The sequence below is a fragment of the Megalobrama amblycephala genome, linkage group LG11, assembly GCF_018812025.1.
Source record: "Megalobrama amblycephala isolate DHTTF-2021 linkage group LG11, ASM1881202v1, whole genome shotgun sequence".
Classification (NCBI taxonomy): Eukaryota; Metazoa; Chordata; class Actinopteri; order Cypriniformes; family Xenocyprididae; genus Megalobrama; species Megalobrama amblycephala.
Window position 1 is genome coordinate 22,654,291 of NC_063054.1, and position 14,362 is coordinate 22,668,652.

General features: G+C 36.9%; 1 long non-coding RNA gene across 3 annotated transcripts in view; it reads left to right on the forward strand.

Moving 5' to 3' along the window:
• LOC125278040 overlaps positions 1 to 14,362 on the forward strand; it is a 100,154-nt gene that overhangs the window by 62,466 nt on the left and 23,326 nt on the right. For all 3 annotated transcript variants that reach the window (XR_007187039.1, XR_007187038.1, XR_007187037.1), the window contains one exon: positions 1,826 to 2,063. This is a non-coding gene — a long non-coding RNA (uncharacterized LOC125278040). The remainder of the gene's footprint in view (positions 1 to 1,825; positions 2,064 to 14,362) is intronic.

Consider the following 14,362-nt stretch of genomic DNA (forward strand, 5'->3'; position numbering starts at 1 on the left):
ATTTGAAATCACCAATGAAATCTAACAACAACCGACTCATAAATATAGTTTCTAAACGCTCGAATCATGACAAAAAACCTGTATTTTTTTCAGGCTGGATCAAGCTAATGCGCATGCACAGACCTAAATGCGCGTCTCTTCGGGGGTGCGCGTCTGACTGTTTCTATAGAAACCGGTGATTCTAACGGCCGCTGAAGTGACGCGATGACTTTACCAGTCGGCGATTGGCTCTTTGCTTTAGAAGGCGGGACTTATTCCGCCATATTGCGCGTTACACTTTCTCCCATTCAAAACAATACGAGTGACACGTCTTGTGTTATTCTATAGTCTTTGGTACAGCACATCTCAAGATTCCGGTAAATACGAGGTGGCGTGAACGCAGCATTAGATCGGTCGTGGGCAGTTTTTTGAGATCCTCCAATCAGAATGCTAGCAGCTGATCACGTGACCAGCTTGGAGATTTCAGAAAAAATTCAAACAAGATGGCGGTCTCTCAGTGGCAGTAGAGCGAAAAAAAAAGGAGAGCGAACTTATATCTTTTTACGATGGTAAGTTGTCATGTGTCAACCCAAAACAGTGAATTTACCTCATTTAATGCTTAAAAAACCAACAGGTGTCCGGTTTAATGTGCGAAGCCATCGAATATTTTCAATTAAATACTAAAAAGATGCGTCCTGTTAAACATTTGTAATGGCGTAGGCTGTAGTGAGTATGGCACGTGAACGTAGCTGTTGATGCAGTCGACGCGGGTTCGAATCCGCCTATTGCCAAACTCTCCCTTTTCCCATCTCAAATCAGATCGAAACAACATTTATGTTTAATAAAAACGAAGAAAACATTTGAAAAGTTGAAATAAAGTGCCTAACAAGTGTTTATAATAAAGTATATATTGGGTTGGGTTGGTAATAGATTTGCTCCTCTCTGATTGGTTGCTGTCTCTCCAGGTTGCCCGTTGACGGCAACATTGCTCAAAAAGTTGCCACGTATCATCACCTTTCCAACTTGTTGTGTTGAGTATTCTTCTTGTAAATGGAAAAAAAATAATGTAGAAATTAAAAAATAATAATAAAAAAGTAATAATTAATAATAGAAATATTTCTGGCAAATATAAAAACTGGTTTAGAAAAAAAAAAATCCACATTGTTGAGCGCTCAGATCTAACATGTGACTGTTATAAAAATTATGCTCAAAACAACTTTTTCAAATATAGCATAAATAAGATAGAGTTATAAATCTCTAGCAAGCCCATCTGCATCTCTGGCAAGCCCACATTTGAGGTATAATTTTATTTTCTATGCCATGCTCTGTGATTTGGAACTGGATGAAGGAAATGAAAATGATTGAAAAACAAACACTGCATTAGATTTTTTCAGCTTGAGTGAATCATAAAAATTCAATAAAGCATAAGCAAGAGCTGCTGTTTTGTGTGCCTGGCTCATGACAATACTGGCATATTATATTTCAACATTAGCATTAGTATCACATGGAACCACCTTGGTATAGTTCCATCGACCTCACAGGCATTCTCGTTACACCGGACCACCTAGCTCTCAAGTGTTTCCAGATAATTGTTTGAGAGCTCTCTCCTTTACCTGACAGACCCATTAATGGTTCCATTTACAGTGAATAGGCCATTCAGCCCAGTCAGAGCTCATAGAATGAGCTAATGCCACACTCTATTCAACAAGTACAGCAACCAATTTAATCTCTGGTGCTGTTGGCCACCAAAGTGGTTCCTCTCTTGCCTGAGGAGAAAGTCTTGGACACCTAGACCTGTCAGTTCAGTACTCACTTCAACCCTTTTCTTCATGTTTCTTTTTTTCAGCGTGCTCAGGAGGGAGGTTAAGGTCGAGCAGAGGCTAATGACGCTTCAACACAGAATGTTCTTAGAGATCAGGCTCCTCGGCTCGCAGCCTGGCAGCCTCTGATTATAACAGTGATGGCTGGACAAGCCGAGGAATCGCTTATGGAGCTGAACAGAACGTTTGGAGATATATCCAGCACGTGATCAGTTACACAAGTTTCCCTTCTCGGAAGACCTTGAGTGCGTCGGTGGAGGACAGGTAAGGTGGTGGTGGCTGCTTGTGTTGGTAGAGCTACTGAGGAAGCTCTCGACTGACAGTTCTTGTTTGATATGAAGGGGCTCTTTTAAGTGTTTGAAGTTTGTTTTTGAAGTTGGCCGAGTTCACCTATTCACTTTGCAATAAAGTAACTGAGGTTAACCCTTATCGACTGTTTCCTTTTGGAAAGTATAAAATGTTTGTCCCTGAAAAAAACTACACAGAAGAGAAAATATATATATTTGAAAAACTCTGCCGACAGCTAAGCGCTTATTATGTTTGAACTTGAAAGTTCTTTATAAAATGCTGTAAGGTCACTTCACTTCAGAAAGCATCAAATATTAATCAAAAAAACATTCATAAATGTGTTAATTCACATTCTGGTCAATTCTTGTATGGTATGAAAAAAAATTCTGCTGCCTCTACTCTTAAATTACCTGTTTTTCTTTTCTTTTTTTCTTTTTTTTTTTTTTTTTGGTAAGATTAGATGACTTAATTCTCTGCAAACAGCCTTGCTCTTAGCCGCTCTCTCATTTAGTGGTAATTCTGATGAAATAAATAGAGCTAAATTGATTCCGTCAGCCAGTTATAATGTTTCATCACGGACAGTGTCAGGGAGCATAGCTGCAGGCAGTTGGAAGTTGCTCTTCAATTATTTTTTTTTTTTGCAAGACATAATTAAGTATATCTAAGTGGTATTCAATATCAAATTCAAACACAGAGGAGCAGATGCTGCCCTGAGACTGCTTTCAACACATAAACACACACACACACACACACACACACACACACACACACACACACACACACACACACACACACACACACACACATTATTATCTTTAAAAAGTTTGGTGTCAGTAAGATTTCATTTTTTTAAAGAAGTGCTCTTATGCTTACAAAGGCTGCATTTATTTGATCAAAAATACAGTAAAAAGTAATAATGTGAATATATTACATTACAATTTAAAATAACTGTTTTCTATTTTAAAATGTAATTTATTCCTGTGATGGCAAAGCTGAATTTTCAGCATCATTACTCCAGTCTTCAGTGTCACATGGTCCTTCAAAAATCATTCTAATATGCTGATTTGGTGCTAAAGAAACATGCATTTTTGTAAGAAAAATAACCATATTTAAAACTATAAATTCAAATAACTAGCTTCCGCCAGACAACTGTACGCATACTGCGCAATACGTGGTTCAAACAAATAGGGCTGGGCAACAGACTCAAGCTCCTCTTCTCTTATATCGAAATCCTCCGACATTTCTCTTTAAAAATTCTCGTTTTAGACTTCTAATTTGTGACCGGTGTTTTGTTTTGCTCTATCCTCTGCGCTTCCGTGTTCATCATTACGTCATGCGTGAGGTCAGGGGTTACTCTTCCACCGCAAATCGATGCGTACGGTCGTCTGTTGGAAACTAGTTATTATAGTTAATAAAGTTTTAAATATGGATATTTTTCTTACAAAAACCCATTGCTTCACTTCAGAAGGCCTTCATTAGTTCACCCAAGAATGAAAATTATCCCATGATTTACTCACCCTCAAGCCATCCTAGGTGTATATCTTCTTACCACTGTATACCACTGTATACCACTGTGTTTGGTGACTGTCAGTGTATTATAAAGGTAAAAACAGATATTAGTACTTCATTAGGTTGGTAAATTAACATTATATCAGTTAATGAAATACGTTATTTTACCGTAAATTTAACAGATTTTTTTTTACGTTGCTACCGTATTTTTTACGGTAAAATTCTGGCAACCACAGCTGCCGTTTTTTTACCGTAAATTTTACTGGGATTTTTTTTTACAGTGTAGTTAGATTGGACTTAGAATTTTTTTGTCTCAAGGACAAATAACAATGCTAATCATTTCATTACAATAATGAAAGAATACAGTCTTTGTTGTGAAATATCAAAATAGTCACTGAGCAATGATTCTCCTGTCTTCTTTTAAATATATCTGTATGAAAAACGCAGCAAGCTGAGGCATGCAGGTCAAGAATGCATCACACCATCCTTTATGTTTTTTATCCCATGTGCAGAAAACACCCCTCCCCCCTCTTCTTTATCTTTTGATGAGAAAATAGCGTTCTTTTGTTTTCCTCTTGAATGTGGAACAGCAGTCCTGACAGGCTCCGTCTCTTCCGTCTCTCTTATTAACTCAGCTGTGACTCTTTTTTATGTACCATCCCTCTTCAAAGCATTGCATAGTCAACATGCAGGGAGCTAGAGATGGGATCAATGGCGCCAGTCCACTACCTTGTTTATTACCATAAATGTCAGCCGCTTGCTTCATCCTCAGCTGTCCTCTAGCTTTGGCTGACAAAAATGTCAAATGTATTTACAACAGTCATTACAAAGAGGTGATTGTTGGTGAGGAGTAGAACATAGTAAGATATAGCAGAAAAATAACAGTTGTATAAAAGAATGTGTTTTCTTTTATATGTAATTTTGATAAATACTTACAGCCAAAAAGAACTACAGCAACTTAAGAACAGCTGACAGAGACAGAATATTGAGGGAGATATATAATACTCATATTTTATGGATTTTGAAAGGTCAGAGCACTTAAAGGTTCCGCTCAGTCATTTTTGTCCTCATTAAAAAGTTTTACAGTTGACGAAATGATTAGTACTTTTGAAAAATGTCTTTAAAATGATCATCACTCACATTAGAGGAAGACTCCAGTCATTTCAGTAGCCTTTTAAAAGCTGATTTGTTTTACATGAACGGAATTGTCTAATAAGGGGGCGACATGACCAGCTGAAGACTACTTTTGAATACTTATGCTAATTTATACTGGCATCAAAATTTCAAAATTGCATTCTGTTTTAAAAAAGAGCGACTGGGTTACTGATATAACTCGAGTCTTTCTCTCATATGCGCTACCGTTCAATGGTTCTGGGTCGGTATGATTTTGAAAGAAGTTTTTTATGCTCACCAAGGCTGCATTTTTTGATCAAAAATAAAAACTGTAATATTGTGAAGCATTACAATTGATTAATTCATGTGATGGCAAAGCTGAATCTTTAGTGTCACATGATCTTTGAGAAATCATATGCTGATTTATTTTTATTATCAATGTTGAAAACTGTTGTGCTGCTCGTACCATGATATATATTTTTTCAGGATTCTTATGAATAGAACAACATTTATTTAAAGCAGAAATCCTTTGTAACATTGTCTCTTTGCTGTCACTTTTGATCAATTTAATGCACCCTTGCTGAATAAAAGTATTAATTTCTTTCAACAAAAGTTTGATTTTTTTTTTTTTTTTTTTCTTCCCCAAAACTGCTATTAAAACTTTTTAACGTAGGGAAAAATGACTGGGCACACCTTTAAAACCATGTTAAGTAAACACTGATTGTAAGCTAATATCCTTAATGTGTTTGTCAGAACTCCTCAGCTGAAAAAGCTGTCAAACCAGGCAGTTTAAGAACATTTCTGTGCTTTTGCATCTACTAGGTTCAAATTGGCTTCTGCTTTGCATAAGTGTTCCAGCTCAGCCCACTCTGCACATGCATAATGAGAAACTCTAAAATGCATAAATCGAATTTGTTCCCCTCGCTTGCTGCGGTTTTGCATGTGGCTCTGAGTTGACAGCCATCCGCATATGCGTTGAGACCGAGTTTCCAGTGTCGTCTTACTCGGTAATGCAGAGGGGAAACTATTTTGCTAGTCTTCAGGGGTCTGTTTTAACAAGAGCAGAGGGACTTTTCTATTGGATGCAGTTCTCTGATGGCTACTTTGTAAGGGTGCCAGTTACTGAAAACTCTGACAGTCTGGATAAACTCAGCATGAAATCAGTTTCACCTGGATGGTGTGGCCTGCTTGTTTTTGAATCTGTTTGAGAATTAAAACTTCAGAATGGTGCATTCAGTGTCACCAGAGACAGACTCTCAATAGGTCGGTGAATTTCACAGTGATGGGGACAGTCTGCTCAGATATTAAAATGCTGTTTTTACGATGTAAACCACACAAACAGATGCGACACATGTAATCAGAAACACCCGCTCCCCTGTCTACCTACTCACACAAACATACATACCGTACACCCTCCTGCTGTATGACTTACTCTTCAGTGTGAACATAAGAGGAAACCTTGTTTACACACTGCTTTGCATCAGCAGCTTTCCTTGAAAACTTCAGCGAGTTGATAAACACAGTTAGATGAGAACATGGTGGCCCCGGTGCTCCAGAGCATAATTGCCCACAGCTGTGAGAGCTGCGTAAAGCAACGCTGTAGTCTATACCGAGTGCCACTTTTGAGATGCCGATTCTAAATTGCAGGCAAAATTACGCATTCATTCAAATTTTAATCAACATAAAGCGCTCATCAGTCACACTAAAACTTTGGGCCATCATTGCAGTTTTTTTGGTAAGCTTTTCCATATAGCAAATAAAACCAGCACGGAAATTGATAATTACAAGAGGGTTTTAATGATAAATGTGCCCAAATATGTGCATAGATTTATTTTTGTTCTCTTGAGTGTTCAGATATAAATATTTTTGAAATATATTTGCATTTCACTTTATAGAGAAAATTGTTAACACTTTAGTATAGGGAACATGCATTCACTATTAATTATGACTTTTACCTCAATAAACTCTTAATTTACTGCTTATTAATAGTTAGTAAGTTAGTTGTTAAGTTTAGGTAATGGGTAGGATTAAGAATGTAGAATAAGATGTAGCGATATTAGCTCAAAGGGGAAATATTAGTACTTGTTCATAACTTATTATGATTATTAATTATGATTAATTATGAATATTTGAATCAGTTAATCAGATTAGCTTGATGTAGCTACATTAAAATTACAATTAATCAGTTTCATTCTGTGAACACTCAGTATTGATTATTTATTAATTCTAAGAGAAGGGTATTTTTCATGGCCATAGAAAAATAATTATTTCTTAGCATTTACAGCACTTAGAGCTGGTAGCAAAATCTATGTATTATGCAAATATGTATTGTGCACAAGTTGTATTAAAGCTGCAGTCCGCGATTTTTTTTTTTCTCTTTGTCGCCATCTCTTGTTTGAAACCTGCAATTGCAGTCATATGCGGAACAGTTATCTGTACGTGCGTTGTGCCTCGGCACAGCTCGTCAGCGCGGATGAATCTAATGCTTGCTGTCAATCACCGCAACGGTGGATACTGTACTTCAGAATCACAGATTCTACATCTTGAAAGTATGACCAATATAATAATTTTCATTGGAAAATATCATCTGAACAAGTAAGTAACATTTCTGCCACTTTTGTTCTGACCAACTGAGGAAAAAAGCATTAGGCTTACAATAAATCGCGCTGCCAATGATGATTAAATCTAACGATCGCTTAGCTCGGATCATGCCAAACTGTGCAAATTATTATTACTGTTATACTTTGTTCTCAAATCGTTAATGTTAACAACATCAGCATGACTGTGTATATTAGCGTTACCTGTAGATTTCAATTTCTGTAGCCACTCAACAGTCCAAAGTCTTTTGCTTTTTGACTACGGGTGAATCTCCAGTTGTCACTGATGATTGTCATTTGGATCTTTCTGGATTACAATCCGCCATCAAAATGATAAGTTTAATTATTTCAGCTGCTGTGAGAACAGGCTATAAATGATCCGCTACCAGCAGCGTCCTCACGTGATAAAATCGACTTGCCTGGACTCCTTCTTTCTGTTTACGGACGTGACGTAATGACGCACAGACGAACTCGTCGCTCTTATTATAAAACATTATTACAAGCTTACCGTTATGAATCGAGACAAGATAATGAGATAGTTTTGAACACTGGCTGGTTATGTACTTGCTCAAAAATTGATTTTGGATCATTTTTAACCAAAAAAGTTACGGACTGCAGCTTTAACTAAATAACGAACACATAACTAAACTAACATATGCATACATACACACAAGTCACAAGTACATGGGTAAAATGATAAATGATGGAGTGAAACCGAAGTGGGAACAGGAAATGGTGCAATGGCTTTTAAGGTCTGGAAGAAGTCCCACCTCCCAGGGTGGACCTGACCAATGAGGAAAGAGAAATTTCTGTAGCGGGAACTTGTTTATGGCTCTTGTCTTTGAGCATGATTAAACTGGCTGAGCTGTTGAAGAAGAAACTATTAAAGATTCTTGTTATACTGTTGTGTTGCATAGTTATCAATATATCAAATACACGATCATTTAAATCTTCAGAATACAAACTCGTAGACACCAAACTTCGTATAGGTGAGTTTACGTTAAAGGCACAATTTGTAATATTTTTATATTAAAATATCCAAAAACCACTTGCACAGTGTTATATATTTCATTCAGCTGTGTACTTACATTATCCTAAATGTTTCCAAGAATTTGTAAATTCAGAGAAATTCACAATTTTAAATAGTGCCCGTCCCTCCCTTGTCACTTGTCGCCTGTCAATGAAGTAATATCTGCATTATCCCTAGTTTCCTTTTACTGCATAGTAACCATGGCAACAGACGCGGACAGGCTGCATAATGTCTAGCGGTTCTTGTTTCATTCAAACATTATGGACCATGTCAAGCAAACTTTGTGACAAAAGGAGAAATAAAATGAGGATCTATATCAGAGGGACGTTTCCGAAATGGTGAGAGCTTTGCGACAAACTTTGGCTTGACGGAGACGCCGCTCTTGCACATTATTAGACAAGGTAACGTTAAGCAAATGTACATAAGACTAACCAATGTTATATAGCTCAACACGATGAAATGTTAGAATATCATCAGTATGATAGAATAACATTACAACTTTCAAAACACTCAAATGCAGTTTAGTATGATAGTGCAACTAGACCAAGTGAAACAGTGCTGCGTTACCTCACAATTTTAATTCGTCAAATAAACTGACCTGTATGAGGAGTATCAAAAGGTGCGCCCTCGTAATTCCTGTAGATAACTGTAGCATTCATGTCCTCGTACTAGAGCTCGTAATTACAGCTTGTAAGCTGGGAGTTTTCTGAAAGCTCCCACATGTACCACGTGGCCACTGTACCACCTGACCGCTGTAGATTAATTTAGGCATTGATAGTGGTGCCATAGAAATGCATAATTCTCAGTCCAAGGACTAAAGGACGTGAACAGCTCCGAATATAACGTCACGTGTTGCCATTTCAAGATTCCGGTAAATACGAGGTGGCGTGAACGCAGCAAAAGACTATAGAATAACACAAGACGCGTCACTCGTATTGTTTTGAATGGGAGAAAGTGCAACGCGCAATATGGCGGAATAAGTATCACCTTCTAAATAAAAGCCAATCGCCGATTGGTAAAGTCATCGCATCACTGCAGTGGATGTTAGAAGCTAAGCCACTGGAAGGCAAGCCTGCAACCTTTAGCCAAAAAAGCGTAACGGCTAATGCTAACGCTCTGGCGGTATGCGGGGAAGGAGTTTTGAACAGTGGGTACTGATGTCACTGCCATTACACAATAGGCTGAGAGGTTCCGCACGTAATTAAGTTAGCTATTACGCTTTCTCCAATGGTTAGAGATACAGACCCTCTCATCTCGTTATAATATACAATCTCTGTTAGAAGCTCCGGTTCCTGTAGAAACAGTCAGACGTGCGCCTCCGAAATGAGGTACAAGAGACACGCATTTAGGACTGTGCATGTGCGTTAGCTTGATCCAGTCTAAGAAATACCATTTTTAGTCATGATTTGAACATTTAGAAACGAAAAAAAAGGATTAGGTTCTTATCCTAAAATATGCCTAACACAAAATATCATACAAAAGATGCTGCACAAAACAGTCATAGTCCTAAACACGGTGTCCTTATCCTAAAATATGCCTAACACAAAATATCATACAAAAGATGCTGCACAAAACAGTCATAGTCCTAAACACGGTGTCCTGGGATGCATGTTCATTTATAGATCAGTTCATCTATAAATTAATGCAGGAAAGTCTGTTTTGAGGGCTATGGGTCTCTTTGCCTCTGCTTTTCCACGTGGCCATATACTTGGGGGCAATAAACTAAGCCTTATCTGATGGGCCATGGTAACTGAGGCCCTTGCACAGGCTGGTCTGTGGGGGAGGGTCCCGCGGGCCTCAGAGTGATTTTTAAAGATTATTTGTTAAATATGACAGATAATTGTGTCTGATTTGTCTCAGTCATTCCAATGGTCATGCAGAATAAGGCATTAATATGTGCTTAATAATTACTAATAAACAGCCAATATTCTAGTAATATGCATGTTAATACGCAACTAGTTAAAAGACAATAAAATAAAGTGTTACCAGAAAATTATCTTTGACTACATCAAACAATATGTTTGTATATACGACTGTAAAAATGTTAGTAAACAGAAGAATGTAAAAATGCTATGGGGGGGAAAAAGTACAGTAAAAACATCATATAAAAATTATATATTTTTTTATTTACTCTAAAATGAGACAATGTTAAAAGAATATAAAGAGTAAAATATATGCATTTCTTTATTATTTACAGAGAAAAATGTATATTTACCAAGCAATATGTACATACAGTGGCATGAAAAAGTATGTGAACCATTGATTCTCAATACTGTGTGTGGTTACCTGATGATCTACGACTGTTTTTATGTTTTGTGATGGTTGTTCATGAGTCTCTTGTTTGTTCTGAGCAGTTAAACTGAGCTCTGTTCTTCAGAAAAATCCTCCAGGTCCTGCAGATTCATCAGTTTTCAAGCATTTTTGCATATTTGAACCCTTTCCAGCAGTGGCTGTATGATTTTGAGATTTATCTTTTCACACTGAGGGCAATTGAGGGACTCAAACACAACTATTAAAAAAGGTTCACTGATGCTCCAGAAGGAAACAAGATGCATTAAGAGCCGAGGGGTGAAAACTTTTGAATTCAAATATCAAGGTAAATTGTACTTAATTTTTCTGCCAGGAAGCATGCAAGTATCTTCTGTTGGTTCCGAAGGGCAGTGCTAAATGAAAAACAATGATATTTAAACAAAATAAGAAAAATTGTGAGAAAAGTTTTCACACCCCGACTCTTAATACATCATGTTTCCTTCTGGAGCATCAGTGAATGTTTGAACCTTTTTTAATAGTTGAGTTTGAGTCCCTCAGTTGTCCTCAGTATGAAAACACACATCTCAAAATCATACAGTCACTGCTGGAAAGGGTTCAAATATGCAAAAATGCTTGAAAACTGATGAATCTGCAGGAGCTGGAGGATTTTTCTGAAGAACAGAGCTCAGTTTAACTGCTCAGGGCAAACAAGAGACTCATGAACAACCATCACAAAACAAAAAAAACAGTCGTAGATCATCAGGTAACCACACACAGTATTAAAGGTCCCGTTTTTCGTGTTTTTTTGAAGCTTTGATTGTGTTTATAGTGTGCAATATAACATGTGTTCATGTTTCGCGTGTAAAAAAACACAGTATTTTTCACATAATTTACTTATCTGTATACCGCTGTTTCCACTGTCATAAAAACGGGCTGATGACTTCCTTGTTCTATGAAGTCCCTCCTTCAGAAATACGTAACGAGTTCTGATTGTGCCAGCGGTTCCTGTGTTGTGATTCGACAGCAGCTTAGCGCATCTTGCCCGGAAAGGTCACGCCTCTTACCATAACAAGGAGATGCATGCGCTCAGTGTTATTGTAAACATAGTTTTACATGTGGATTATAATTTTCGGAACCGAGTTAAACATAAATTGTAACCATTGATCTCAAAGTACAGTGTCCCTGGGAAGGCCAAACAACGGTGATTGGACTGCGGGATGAAAATAACAGCGTTTCGACAACATGGCGGCAAACACACTCTACAACACTTGCTCTTCTCCGTGGGAGCGCAACAAGACCACGCCCCCTTTTTTTGTGTATTCCTGTGGGCGGAGGTTAGTCAAAAAACTGTTTTAGTGACGTCATTAAAGAAGGAAGTAGAGGGATGTAGTCCAAACTGGCCGTTCGATGTAGGCGACTTCTGTTAAATAAAATATCTCGCTTGGCATTGAACTTTGAGCTTTAAAATTTTACAGATTGTATTTATACTCTAACAACAACATTACACACTAACTAAAGTTTGAAACATGGGATCACGAAGAACGGGACCTTTAAGAATCAATGGTTCACATACTTATGAATGGGGTTATTTTAATAAATTCAGCTATTGTTTTGTCTTGTGAACTAAATGCAAACATCTTTTATGTAAAGTATCTTACTCAGGACAGTACTAAACAAAAAACAACATGCATTTTTTATTATCCCTCTTATTTTATTAAAATAATTCTCATTTTCACAGATTCTGCAAGGGGTTCACATACTTTTTCATGCCACAGGTTACAATTTCAGGTTTTATAAGTAAAAACTTTATTGGAAAAGGAGTGAACTATTTACATTTATTTTTAGGTTTTATTGAAAAAGTCTTATTTTTGTACTTAGTTATGTACATTGGAGTGTTTTATGTAACATTTTATAGGGTTAATTTAGTGCATTTATGTTATTTAGAGTAAAAAGTGATTTTAATAATAATTTTATGACACATAAATAACTGTCACTAAAATTCCTTTCTGTAACATTACCACTGTATTTATTTACTTAAAGTAAATTCAAAAGTTCTGACAACTACAGCTAGTTTTACTGTAATTTATGTGTATTGCTATTACACTAACAAGGTTGTCTAATTTTCTCATGTTCAGTTAAATAGTGTTCATTCCTTTATTATAGAGATACCTCTGAGACATGCTTCGAAGAACAAATATCTTTAGTTTAATTGCCATTTAAACAGAGATTGGCATCAATTACTCTCAGCGTGTATCACATAATGAGTGCACCGACCCATGGTTGTGTTCTGGTTGGCCACCCACTAGAGAAGGAACCACATGTTTGACGGATGTGTGAGAGGGACCGTTGGATTGCGCTGCCTTATTGTTAATCCTGAGTGAGAGGGGCAGATGCTATCAGAACACTGTGATCTGGGATTATAGAGAGCTGAGAGCATCACAGCACCCCACTCAACTCGGATCTTCTCTCTTTTAACCCTTTTTCTCTTAGTCTCTGTCTTATCTTGACTTATATCTTAAGTTTTCTTAAAGTTGTTTGCTCTTCTCCAGTTCTCTGTCTCTCTGTTTCTTCCACAGTCTTTTGCTTTATGACATTTCGATATGCTTTATTAAAATGGCAAATAATTGTGATTTTTATTTTTATGTTTTGTATTGCCGTTCTCTCTTACTGCCTCCCCCTGACCCACATTCTTTACCTGCTACAATGCTTCAGGTAAAACACAAGCATTATACATAGACTGATTACACCAGGGACATATACTGTAGCAGTGCATGTGAATAAAGTCTGTGTTGAATGCTACAGAAATGTCTAAGAATACATTGCATATTGTGAGTAATGGAGGCATAGGGCTAGTGCTCTTGTGTATTGACATATATTGTTAATTCACACATTCCTTTGGTTCTTACGTTAGAATGTGAAGCCATGTATCACACATGTGCAGTCCCTGCAGTGTAAACTCACACTGTGAAAAATGCTGGGTTGTTTCAACCCATGTTTGGGTCAAATATGGGCAAACCCTAACGTTGGGTTTAAAAATTTAATTTAAAAATGTAAACCAACAGTTGACCCAAACATGATTTGAAACAACCCAACATTTTTAGAGTGTACAGCTGGCTTGTCTTGAAACTATGTTCCTGCAAATATACTAATCCTAAAATATAATAATAATAATAATAATAATAATAAAATGGCTGCAAGCAGCAATTACAGGGTCAAGTCAATAAGGGCAGAAAAGGAAATATTTGTGGACATCTGTGATCATGAGGTTAGGATAGAGTTAAAGCACTTATAACATGATAACATGGTTTATAACTTCTGAGCAGTAGGTGGCGCTATGATGAAACTTGCATGCACCCTCAAGTCATGCCTGTGACGACATGTATATCCATTTTGGCTTTCTTGCAGTCAAATTTGTTGATGCAGTATAAAACAAAGGTTGAGTCTGTCAAAAATCTTTTAATAACTTGTCATGAGTCTCTGTAGATGCTAAATACCAAATCTCATACAAACTGGACAAATTTTGTAAGAGGAGTTAGAAAAAGTACTTTTTGAATAAAATTCAATATGGCGGACAGTAAGTATAGAAGAATATGGCAAATTTGGTATCGTAGGACTCGGTATAAGCCAACAAATTTAATGATGTAAGTTAAATGAAAATATGTTGAATTGTTCATATAAGCATTTTCAAAAAATTCATTATATCTCTTGACCACTAGGGTATGCTGACCTAAAACTTTACAGGTCCTCTCAAGAACATGGCCTTTATTAATCATACT